This window comes from Cervus elaphus, chromosome 25, assembly GCF_910594005.1.
Source record: "Cervus elaphus chromosome 25, mCerEla1.1, whole genome shotgun sequence".
NCBI lineage: Eukaryota > Metazoa > Chordata > Mammalia > Artiodactyla > Cervidae > Cervus > Cervus elaphus.
Window position 1 is genome coordinate 68,765,037 of NC_057839.1, and position 13,355 is coordinate 68,778,391.

The following is a 13,355-nucleotide window of genomic DNA, read 5'->3' on the forward strand; positions in this document are numbered from 1 at the left end:
CTGCAGCGGGACTGGGGGAAGGAGGCTGATGGCAATGGGTTCACTATAGGAGACTTCAGCTTGGAAACGGAAAGTCTCCGCTCGTGAAAATTTATGACACATTTTCCAGCAGCGTAAACGTGCACCCTCACAAACCTTTCCAGACAGACTCGTAAAATAGAAGCTCATTCAAAAAAAAAAAAAACCTCTCTGCTTACGTGAAAAATGATCCACCGTTAAAACTGCTGGGATTCTCTGCAAAAGATAAAGGAAAGAGGTCCATAAATTCTGGGGGAGTCCCTGGTGTCAGAACAGGACAGAGTGGAATTTGTGCCCAGGCGGGAGCCCGGGAAGGCTGGGTAGCAGGCAGTCAGACTCAAGTCAGGGTGAGCTCGGCACCCCAGCGAGGGGCTGCTTCTTTGACATGGCTGAAGCTTCGTGAGAACTGGAAACTACTACTTCAAGCCGAACAAAATTAACCTGTCTGCACCTACCATCCGTCATCACGGAAACTGCCTTTTTCCTTTAACACTGCAAAAAGCCTGAGAGACACCAAATATTGTTAAAGTTCCTCATGCAGAAGAAATGGCAGAAAAAACTCATGTGACTATTGAATGGAGTGCACAAACCACACATACACACATATGAATAATGTACAGTCACTGTACGCACAAACATATGCTTTTACACTCACAGACCCAAGTCTCTCTGTCAGAATTTAAAGCATAGTATCTGTTTGGTACTAATAACAGTGCATCCAAGGGCAACACAAAACAAGCATGAATACAGGAAGCCCCTCCATGTGAAATGCCAAGTGGCGACGCTTCAGAGATGCGAACCTGCGTCCTATCAGCGTCAGGCGTGAGGGCCACTGCAGCGGGCCCGTCTCCTGCTGCCGGCCGCTCCTCGGCTCTGCCATCTGCCGCCTGCTCTCCTCCTCCGGTCTGTAATCTGCTCGCCTGCTCATGGGTGCAGCCCCTGAGTGCCAGCTGTTGCCTCTGCTGTAGTTTTCACAGTGTTGTGCTATAAGATTAGAAATGTTTTCTTTATTTTTTACATTTTACATTTGTTTTTTATGTACTGTTTGTGTGGGAAGTGTTATAACCCTATGACGCTACAGTGATATAGAGACGGCTGTGTTAGCTGAATACCTGGGCTAATGTCGTTAGACTTAACAAACAGGACTTACGGATGACCTCTTGGGGCAGAACTTGTTCATATGTAGGTTACTTATTGTAGTCATATTTCAGTTTCGGGCCTGATGAAGTAGTCGTACTATAAAGATTATTGCGCCCATGTTTCTGACAGTTGAGTTTGTCTTAATTTAACTGAAGGGAAGGACTTTCCCTTTGAAACCTTGGATGGTCTTGAGGAAATGATCTGCCTTTGGGAAGTGGGTATAAAGAGGAGCGCATGCAGCTCCTGTAACTGATCCTCTGGGCGTGAAGATGCTTGTGATGTGCGCTTCCAGAAAGGTGGGCTGTAAGCTAGCACCTGCACTGTGAGTTGGTGATACTTGCTGTTTGATAACAATTGATAGGTGGTGTGTCTGCCCAGTCGTGTCTGACTCTTTGTGGCCCTATGGACTGTAGCCTGCCGGGCTCCTCTGCCCATGGAATTTTCCAGGCAAGAATACTAAAGTTTTCCAGGCAAGAATACATAATACCATATGCTGTTTTTCCTTTCCCACTGTTATTTAAAAAAAAAAAAACACCATTGGTTTGCAGAAAGGCTGAAGTTGAAAGACTGGTTTCAGAAGATAAGGACCCTGGATGGGGGTTCTGAGCTCCCATGGAGCCACTGGAGGTGTGGGTTACAGCAGCCTCCTTGGAAAACTCTTGTGGAGCCCCTGCCAAAGGAAACAAACCTAAGAAGACATCGGGAACCAGTCATTCCACTCAAAGTGATGCACCTGTGGTTGTTTGAAAACATGGCCACAGATTTTTTTGACACACCTCTTTCTAAGAGGTGTATGTTGATTTCTACCTTTTTGAGTGCAAACTCTACTTAGTTACTCATTTCTAATAAGTGGACAGCACAGAAGTGATGGGTTTAAAAGGTTTTTAAAGGTTTTCCTCTGAAGGTTTCCAAGGTTATAAAGACTGTGGTTTCCGTCGTGTCTGTTTCTGTATCTCTCTCCATCTTCCTCACTTTTCACCTCTGTCTGAATCTCTGTGTCTCTCTTTTTTGTCCTCCATCTGTCTATCTCATTCTGGGATGACTTGCTCTGAGGAAGTCAGCTTCTATCATCAGGGTAACTCAGCAGCTTAAACAGTGGCTTACGTGGTCAGGAGCTCAAGTCTCCAACCAAGAGACAGAGAGGCCCTGAGCTTGTGAACAGCCACGTGATTCACCTTAAAGGGTCTCCTCCCCCAGAGAGGCCTTGGGTGGGGGGACTACAGCCTCCCCTGATGGCTCAAGGGCTTTATGGCAATTTCGTGAGGGACCTTGAGCTGGAGTCATCCAGCTAAGCCTACCCCAGACGCCTGACCCACTGAAACTGTGAGAAAATTTACATAGAGGAGCTTGATGTTTTGAGTTGCAGAGTTTGGGGTATGTTGTTATCTGGCAATAGCTAACTAGTGTATTACTGGACAGAAATATGTGCATGCAAAGCCATGCACTTCAAAACATCAACAAAAATGTTTACAGCAGCATCATCCATAATGTCCCGAACTGCAAGGGACCCATGTTCATAAACAGTGGAATAAGTAAATACATGATCATGCGTTCATTCATACAATCCCATATGTTAACGAAGATGAGCTTCCCTGGTGGCCCAGTGTTGAAGACTTTGCCTTCCAATGCAGAGGGTGCAGGTTTGACCCCTGGTCAGGGAACTAAGATCCCACATGCCTTTTGGCCAAAAACCCAAATATAAAGCAGAAGAAATATTGTAAACAAATTCAATAAAAACCTTAAAAATGGTCCATACCAAAAAAAAAAAAAAAATCTTGATAAAAATGAATCAGAACAACTGTGTGTGACATCACAAATGAATCTCAGAATATAAGATTAAGATGAATCAAATAACAAAGAGTCTATATTCTGTATTTTACTTATGTAAATATCCACAGTGAAAAAATATCACTTTGTTATTAGAAGATGGAAAAGAGGCTAACAACTCTAGAGCTAAACTGTGCAATTTGTGAATAAGTAGATTAGCTTTAATTTAACCTAAAACAGGAGTCAGTAAGCTTGTGTGTGTGTGTGTGTGTGTGTGTGTGTGTGTGTGTGTGTGTGAAGGGCTAGAATACAATTGTTTTTTGTTTTGTTTTGTTGGAGCTTGTGATCAGTCATAACTACTCTACTACGCCATCATTACAGAACAAAGTAAACTCAGAAAATACACAAGTGAATGGATCTGACCCTGTCTATAAAGCTTTATTTACAAAACAGGTTGCAGATCAAACTCAGGCTTGCATTTGCTAACCCTTGCTCTATGTAGAGTAATTCTAAACACTGAACATTTTAAAGGGAAATTTTTTTAAGTTCAATTTTATTATTTGAGGAATCTTATATGTACTTTAAAAAATAAAACAGCATTTCAGCATCATTTTTCACATTTAGGAGAATGAAATAAAAAGAATGAGAGATTCAGTTTTCCAAAGACTTAGGAGAACCTTCTAACTCAGGATTCTGTTGGAGCAAGAGGTGAGCCTTGAGTTCCCGCACTGGCCCCGGGCCCCCTCCCGGGAACACCGCCCGGGAATGTCAGCTCAGCTGGAAGGTGACGGGCTTCAGCATGATGTGCGACTGCTGGACTGAAGCCCCAGAGGCGGAGTCGTTTTCTCACACCGACAGCCACATATACAGAGACACGGGGCTGTGCTGTGCCCAGCTCTGCCTCACTCTCTGTAGCCTGCCAGGCTTCTCTGTCTGTGGGATGTCCCAGGCAAGAATTTTGGAGTGGGTTGCCATTTCCTACTCCAGGAGTCTTCCTGACCAGGGATTGAACTGACATCTCTTGCATCGCCTACATTGATAGACAGATTCTTTACCACTGATGCCAGCTGGAAAGTCCCTAATGGAGATACACAGAAACTGTAAATATCTTCCTTATGATTTTAATAAAATCTACCATTTATAAAATAGAGTTAATAGTACATTCAAATACTCATACTTTGGAGCAACTCTAATAGATCAGACACATAGATAGATATGACTTAAAAATTCCAAGGGGAAATAAGTGCATAAAGCAAATTTACAAACTGAAACATTCTGTCTTTATTAATGAAACAAAACAAAGAAATTGGGCTTCCCTGGTGGTTCAGATGGTAAAGAATCCACCTGCAATGCAGGAGACCTCGGTTTGATCCCTGGGTTGGGAAGATTCCCTAGAGAAGGGAAAGGCTGCCCACTCCAGTATTCTGGCCTGGAGAATTCCACGGACAGAGGAGCCTGGTGAACTACAGTCCATGGGGTCGCAAAGAGTCGGACACGACTGAGTGACTAAGCACACAGCACTTCCAGGGTATGCACTGCTCGTAAGCGCTCAGCACATCTTCACTCACCTGCTGCTGGAAGGTGTGCCACGGATGGCTGAACTCACCTGGCCAAAGCCACCTGGACTGGCAGGGCCTTTTCTGGAGGTGGCAGATCTGAGGTAATGGAATTCATCCTCCACCAATCACAACAGCACCTGACTCACTTGGGCCACGTGTGCAGAACATGCATTTAATTTGTTGAAAATATGCTTTGTTGAAATATGCTTTGGAGCCATAAATCTCTCTGTGTATCGGCAATCCCCAAGTATCATCTCTCACCCCGGGTACCATCTCCCACCCCAGGTCCCAGCTCCCACACCGGTACCATCTCCCACCTTGGGTACCATCTCCTACCCCAGGTCCCAGCTCCTACACTGGGTACCATCTCCCAGGCAAAGTCTACAGCAGGAAGTATTCAATTAAAACCAACCTCATAAATGTTGCCCAACAGCACATGAAGGAACAATGTGTTACTTGTCACCAATACAGTAGAAGTGTGGTTTACCTGAGGACAAAAAGAACGGCTCCTAAAGGATGTCCTGTGTTTGGCAGAAGGTGTCCAAAGACCTTTGTCATTGTCACACACCTTGATGGTAGAGGAGGTCATGCAGAGCTTTTGACACGTTCCAAAACAGACAATCAACTCATAATTCAGCAATCCAAGTGATCACACTTAATGCGGCTGACTTGGCAATAATTTTATGTCTTCTTCACAATATAGTATTTTAAAATTCAAGATGTTTTGGAATCTATGCCCAAAGAACATGGCCAAAATTAAAATTAAGTGAATAAAATAATTTCTTAGAGATGGGAATACCAGACCACCTGAGAAGTCTGTATGCAAGCCAAGAAGCAACAGTTAGAACCGGACCTGGAACAACAGACTGGTTCCCAATTGGGGAAGGAGTACATCAAGGCTGTATATTGTCACCTTGCTTATTTAACTCATGTGCAGAGAACATCATGTGAAACGCCAGACTGGATGAAGCACAAGCTGGAATCAAGATTGCTGGGAGTCAATAACCTCAGATATGCATATGACACCACCCTTAATGCAGAAAGCAAAGAGGAACTAAAGAGCCTCTTGATGAAAGTGAAAGAGGAGAGTGAAAAAGCGGCTTAAAACTCAGCATTCAAAAAAACGAAGATCATGGCATCCAGTCCCATCACTTCATGGGGAAACAATGGAAACAGTGACAGACTTTATTTTCTTGGGCTCCAGAATCTCTGTAGATGGTGATTGCAGCCATGAAATTAAAAGAAGAAACGTTATGACCAACCTAGACTGTATATTAAAAAGCAGAGACATTACTTTGCTGACAAAGGTCCATCTAGCCAAGGCTATGGTTTTACCTATAGTCACATACGGATGTGAGAGTTGGACCATCATGAAAGCTGAGCACCAAAGACTTGATGCTTTTGAACTGTGGTGTTGGAGAAGACTCTTGAGAGTCCCTTGGACTGAAAGGAGATCAAACCAGTGAATCCTGAAGAAAATCAGTCCTGAATATTCATTGGAAGGACTGGTGCTGAAGCTCCAATACTTTGGCCATCTGATGTGAAGAACTGACTCATTGAAAAGACCCTGATGCTGGGAAAGGTTGAAGGCGAGAGAAGGGGATGACAGAGGTTGAGATTTTTGGATGGCATCACCAACTCGATGGTCATGAGTTTGAGCAAGATCCAGGAGTTGGTAATGGACAGGGATGCCTGGTGTGCTGCAGTCCAAGGGGTCGCAAAGAATCAGACATGACTGAGCAGCTGAGCTGAAATAGTCTTGCCAGGTCTCAGGCAGTGAGCTATCGACTAGATGTAGCTTGGGTCTCCAGCTGGCCAAACATGAATTTAATCGTCCTCTACTGTTTCCTCCGGTTTGGCCTCTGTACCAGGTAGAATGCCTAGATAAAGGTTAGCTTAATTCTGATTCCATTGTCATCAAGTGACTTCAAAAAAGTCACAGTACAATTAAGCACTATATGAAGTAATTACTATTGCAAAGAAAACTACCTGTCACACCATAGGTCAGACAATGGAAGACACAAAAATCCGCCAGTTTCTTAGGTGAAATAACAGAATGTCCACAGCTATAAAGCATTATATCTAATTAACGGGTTGTGGAAGGTGACCAGTCAGAAACCCAATATCTCTCTGTCAAAAGCTCTCAGCTGACTCTCAAGAGAAATCATCTCCATAAGTAAGTAATTCAATTAAGGGGAAAACAGGCAACTATGAAACACAGACAGAAATCTGAAATTCTTCAACACGCCCCCAGATCTTATGGTAGGGCAGTCAGGACAGCAAGTGCAGTTACGAAAACCAGCTAAAAATCGTGCTATGATGAATAACCCCAGTGGCCAGAAGTGAGTCAGAATTACCTTGAAGAGCTAACAAGGAATGAAGCTAATATGCCAACTGAAGTTTGGATGTTGAAGTGTCTGTAGTCATCTAAAGACAGATGCTTGGGTAACCTTGTTACATGTGTAGGCTTGTTCACGATGTTAACAATTTCTGCTCCCCCCTCTCAAACAAATACTTTTGTTTCTGAATGTATATTCATGATCTGGGGGGAGTGGTTTGCATAGACACCGCTCAAGGGGCTTCCCAGGTGGTGCTAGTGATCAAGAACTCAACTGCAGATGCAGGAGACGTTAAGAGATGTGGGTTTGATCCCTGGGTCGGGGAGATCCCCTGGAGGAAGGCATGACAACCCACTCCAGTATTCTTACCTGGAGAAGCCCATGGACAGAGGAGCCTGGTGGGCTACAGTCTATAGGGTTGCAAAGAGCTGGACAGGACTGGAGTGACTGAGCATGCACGCGGGCAGCATCTCGGTCGGCCTGTGAGCTCACCCACGAGCAATTGCAAAGGTGCTAACAAAACGTATCTGAGGAACACCGTGTCAGTCTGAGCTTGTGGGGGGCTTTAGAGATGCCGCCACATCTTTTCCTCTTGGCCCTTGCTTACAGAACAGACGTACCACCAGCCTGTGGGCGTCTGCCAGGAGGTGGGGTACACGGGAGCTGGCTGAAGGGTCCAAGCCCTGAGGGTCACTGCCTGAGCAGGGTGAGATGTCTCTTGAGCAATCTCTCACATGCTGTGACAGTCACCTCACTTTCAAGGATAAGAGTGCATCCATAAATATTTAAATGCTCTTCATTTCCACCTTGTTAAGATACGGCAACAATCAAACACAGCATGATTTATTGGCATATTTAGTGTTTTCATTCTCATGATATAACTTTCTTCTTTAAAAAAAAAAAAAAAAAAAAACCCACCCACCATGTCTTCCTTCCCTGCCTCGTCTTTCTGCAAAGAGGCTCCCTTCTGAAGACTGAGTCGGAAAACTGGGTTTGCTGTGTCCAGAGGGAGATAAAGCAGGAAGTTTCTCTTTGTGCGAGGGCTTTGCGCCATCTCTCTGGAATCAGGGAGGGGTCGCCTGGGAGGAAGCACCACAAACTGCCATCTCCCCATTTAGAAAAGACAAAAGGTGTGCCCCAGAAGCCCCACATCAAAAGGTGTCAGATTACTAATCAGGCTACTGCGCTGAGAAGCTAAGCCCCGCATCCAAGCCACCACGAGTCCTAGCCTGGACCATTCACTCACACCCTTTGGCCTTTGTTTACTGAAAGCCTGCTCTTCTCAAGGGGCCCTCAAGCAGAGGCGTTTGTTACTCTATCTTGTTCAAAGGCTTTTCCGGAAAAGTTTCCTGGATTTGGTTTCTCTTTTACTACTCAAAAGAAAAAAAAAAAAAAAAGCCTGGGCTGAGTTAAACGGATTAGTCACCTTTTCAGTTTGAAGGGAGAAGAAAGCTGGAGGTTGGGCTCCATCCCTCTAGAGATGGGAGTGGCTGGCTCCATCTCCCTTTAATGACTTAATCACCTAATTAGCTGCTGGGTACCTGCTGCTGGGCCAGCCTCCAGCCATCTTACCTTCTAGGGACTCAGTGAGGTTTCCAGTGAGAAAAGCATCTCCTGGAATGTAAGATTCCAGAGATAAAACGCTGGGAAAGAAAAACCAAAATAAACCCATTCAGCAGGAAATGTGAAGCGACTTTTATTTTAAATTCTCTCTTTGAACCCACAGGGTGACGTGGGCACATCCGTATCCACAAGGTCTTCCCAGCCCGGTGCTTCTCCAGTTTCCTTTCTGCTGTCTTTGTTTTTATTTCTTTGATAGTTTGCTTTTATTTTCTGAAGATTTTTGAATCGCCTTCCTTACCCTCCTCAGGGCCTCCCCGGTGGATCAGCAGTAAAGAACCTGCCTACCAAACGCAGGAGACTTAAGAGACATGGGATTGATCACTGGGTAAGGAAGATCTCCTCGAGAAGGAATGGCAACCCACTCCAGAATTCTTGCCTGGAGAATCCCATGGACAGAGGAGCCTGGCGGGCTACAGTCCATAGGACTGCACAGTCTTTTTAAGTGTCATAAAAACTTGAGATCATGTGGGATAAGGGCGGAGCAGTTCCAGACAGATAATTCCTTTGCTGGGTAGTACAAGATATATAAAAACTGTCCTAGGTGTAACTCCAGGTTTTCCCATCTCTCCTCTTTGTTCTTCTACTGAAGGAAGGATTTCACATCAATCTGGGGTGGGGGGAGTCCAAGGGGTGAAAGTCTACCATGCCTTCAGGCTTTTAAAAATCCTTGCCATGGGCACTTCCCATGGTTAAGACTCCACATGTCCAGTGCAGAGGGCACAAGTTCGATCCCTGGTCAGGGAAGTTTCTGCATGTCATGTTGTATGGCCAAAAAAAAATTTTTTTTAATTAAATAAAATCCTGTCATCACCTGTGAAGTCTTTGGGGGTGAACGTGGTGGGGGTGAGGAAGAAGTTCTTTAGTGAAAGGTGAACCCAAGAGGGTGACCCAAAGTGAGGGTTGGAAGTTGGAAGTAGGTGGGCAAAAACAGGCATTAGGTCAAGGTCCCCCCAGAATGTCTAGGGGACAAAGATGGGCTGCGGGAGGCAGGCCTTCCAAGGCCCTTCGTGCGGCCCCTGCAGGCTCCTCCCCAGCACAGACCCATGCTCCCCAAAATCTCCCAGCAAAGTAGGAGATTATCCATGGCTCACTCTGTCCTGGCTCCATGGAGATGCCAGGCTCCCGGAAGAGGACGCTGGGTGTAAGCTGGGAGGGGGTTACACTTGTGAGTGCCAGCCTGAATGCCAGCCCATCTTTCCCCTCCAAGGCATCCTGGTTATTTCCACTGTTCTTGGGCTAAGATCATGAGTCCTTGTCTCTCAAGCCCTTTATGACCTGTCTTGAGACCCAGGTCCCTACAGAGACCTCCACTCACCACTCTCATGTCACTGATCACCATCCTATTCAACTGGTGACCGTGTGAGCTTTCTTCAATTGTAAGTTCCCTCTTCCTGCCTTTCCCCATAGGGCAGCCTCATGTTAATATGGTTTTCAGCTCAAACACTATTCCTCTCTGGTGAGACCCTTGACCGCACCTGTCTAACGGGTCTCTCCCCGTATTCTGTTCCATCCCCCAGTCTCCATTTATCTAGCTTTCTGGACAATGCAAGTGGCAAGAAAAAACAAGGTTGGGTTTGTCTCATGTCCAGCATTCCTGGTGCTAGGCAGAATACTTGGAGGGTATAAAGCATCTTGTAGATAACCCTTCAGGGAAAGAATCCATAGTCAAAGCTATGGTTTTTCCAGTAGTCGTGTATGGATGTGAGAGTTGGACTATAAAGAAAGCTGAGCACCGAAGAATTGATGCTTTTGAACTGTGGTGTTGGAGAAGACTCTTGAGAGTCACTTTGACTGCAAGGAGATCCAACCAGTCCATCCTAAAGGAGATCAGTCCTGGGTGTTCATTGGAAGGACTGATGCTGAAGCTGAAACTCCAGTACTTTGGCCACCTGATGAGAAGAGCTGACTCATTGGAAAAGACCCTGAGGCTGGGAAAGATTGAAGGCAGGAGGAGAAGGGGATGACAGAGGATGAGATGGCTGGATGGCATCACCGACTCGATGGACATGGGTTTGAGTAACTCCGGGAGTTGGTGATGGACAGGGAGGCCTGGCGTGCTGCGGTCCATGGGGTCGCAAAGAGTCAGACACGACTGAGCGACTGAACTGAACTGAAGGGAACGAATATGTGTGCCTATCTTTTTCTCTACCCTGATGTTCCTGAAGGAGTATAAACAGTCTCCAAGCTTTCTGTCATTATATGGCATCTTAGAAGAAACTTCAGTCTGCATCATCCTCACTGACACCTTTTCTGTTCACTCTTTACTTCTGGATGATGCCAAGGGCAGTGCTGGAGTTTCTCTTGAAAGCTTAGTGGGGAATTCTCTGATTTCAACACCTTCCGTCCTCTCATGCCCAAGGTGCCAGGTTTGGCCCCGCTGACAGCTTTCCTTCTGTCGGTCTCAGTTTTCGCTTATTTGCCTAGTACTTTATGACCTTTGGTATCGAAATGAAACCTCTGCCAAGGTCTCTGTCCTTAGCGGTGCGTAACCGACCCTTCTATAAATCTCTACGTGGTGACTCAGACTTGGTTTCAAATTTTAGTTTAAAAATTTTAACCACCTGCTTGGGAGTCTTTACTCTGGTAACAAATCTCTATCGTAGACTCAAAACATCCCAAACACAGTTCAAGGGGGTTACCTTCCCCAGGCCAGCTCCTCCTGCTTGCAGTCCTTGCCCTGAGACACTGAGGCCCTCAGCGTCTCTGACCACCCTCCTCCTCACCTACGTGTGGTCTGGGTCCAAGCCCGAGGACACCGCCTGCCCTTCGTGTCTGACCTGCGTCTTCTTCCCACCAGTCCCCGCTGCCCCTGCCGTCTCGCAGGCTTCCTTAACTGGACGATTGCGCTGCTCCTCAAACTCAACCCACTCCGCTCAATCTGGAACACTGTGTTCAAATGATGTCCCAGACCCTGAGCCACAGGAATACCTGTGCTCTGTTCTGTAAACCCCATTCCTTCACACCCCGCTCCTGGTTACCTCCACGCCTCACCAGCCAGAAGGCTAAGCGCTGTACATGGCTATGGTTCGGCCCCGGCCACCCGCCACTCTGTCAGGGGGCAGTGATCACCCACTGACCCCACACCTGTGTCCGCTCTTCTGCCACATCACGACCCTCCTGGGCTCCAGGCCACGGGAGCCCTGACGCATTTAAGCAGAGACTGGCTATACCTGCTCCCGGAAGCATCTCCTGTCTCTAGACCGGTGTGACCCTTCAGCCCCTAGGACCCCAGGAATGTGCTCCGTGCCCTCTCGTGGCATTTCCCCACCTTTTGTACAACTCTTGCTGGCTCGTATGTTATCTTTTCTACTCGACTGCAGTGGTCTTGAACCCAAGGGGCAGACTTCCTCTGTCTCTGTCAGGGGTTAACTCAGGTATGCTAAAATGGGTCAGATTAAACCCTGGGAATCCCTGCTAATACCCCATATCTGAGGGTAACATAGACACACAGATCCTGATTTTTGTTTTTTGGATTTGTTTCAGTGTGTGTTTGTACGTCATTATATCAATGATGGTCTGATTCTTTGGGAAAAAAAAAAAACAATCATTATAGCAGATCAGTAGACCTTGATGCTGGGAAAGATTGAAGGCAGGAGGAGAAGGGGATGACAGAGGGTGAGACGGTTGGATGGCATCACCGACTCAATGGACATGAGTTTGGGTAAACTCTAGGAGTTGGTGATGGACAGGGAGGCCTGGCATGCTGCAGTCCATGGGATCACAAAGAGGCCACGAAAGGTGCGGAAAGGGCCTCTAGAGGGGCACAGAGTGCATTCCTGGGGTCTTAGGGGCTAAAGGATCACACCAGCCTAGAGACAGGAGAAGCTTCATGGAGCAGATACAGCCGGGTCTCTGGTTAAATGAGCCAAAGGTCCCATGACCCAGAGCCCAGGAGGGTCGCGGTGTGGCAGAAGAGTGGACACAGGTGTGGGGTCAGTGTGTGGACACGAAGTAGCAACTGAACAAGGCGATAGATCTTAGCCATCTTCCTAAGTTGTTAATTTTTGGAAATTCAAGACAAATCTTCATCTTTCAAGCAAGAGGGGTTTCGAAACAGTATCGTGCAAGGTGAAGGTGCTGGCTGTTGAAATCACCTTAACACCAGGCAAGGGCTGAGATGAGCCTGTAGGACTTGCCACATAAATCACACTGAGAGCTAAGTCCCCATCGGTCAAGCTAAATCATACAGTGCCAGATGGAACACATCTAAAGGTGCAGTTTCAGTGTCAACTCTTGTCTCAATGTGGAGAAATCACTGTGTCCCTTTGGTTATTTCCATTAGCGTTTGGGAGGACAGTTTCATCCTTGAGTTCTGGAGGGTCACATGCATTGGCTTCAAAGCAAGGGGGCAGCTGAGTCAGCTTTAAGGTGAAAATGCATCTAAAGGGATTAAGGTAACAGATGGCAGCCCATGCTGGGGGGAGCGCGTTCCCGAGTTAAAGGAGATCAGTATTTATAGTGAAACCGGCCAGGCCTCCAAAAGTTCTCCCTGCCGCCCCGCCAGGACCTAGGGCAGCTAAATGAAGTTTTTCTTTCTGCGCGGTGTTAGGAGTGACAGGAAGGAAGCCTGCTCTCCTTTGTCTGCTATTGAAGACCCACGGAGCGGGAATGCACACCCTTGTTTGCAGGGGCTAATATCCGACATGAGACAAGGGGCAGGCCTTTTGTGCCTGTCACCAGTGGCTCTATTAGAAACATTCAATGCTTCTCCGGGGCGACACGGTGCAGGGGTGTAATTCCATTTTCTCCATGACCGCAGGAGAGGGCAAAGCAGGTAATTAAATGTGAGAAATCAGAGGTGGGGCTGGGGAGTCCTTTCTGGTCAGCTGGGTTTCCCAATGCAGCCGCTCGGCGGGGGCCGCCCCGGGCGGGCAGGGAGGGCGGTGGGGGGTCCCGGAACAGCCCCCTC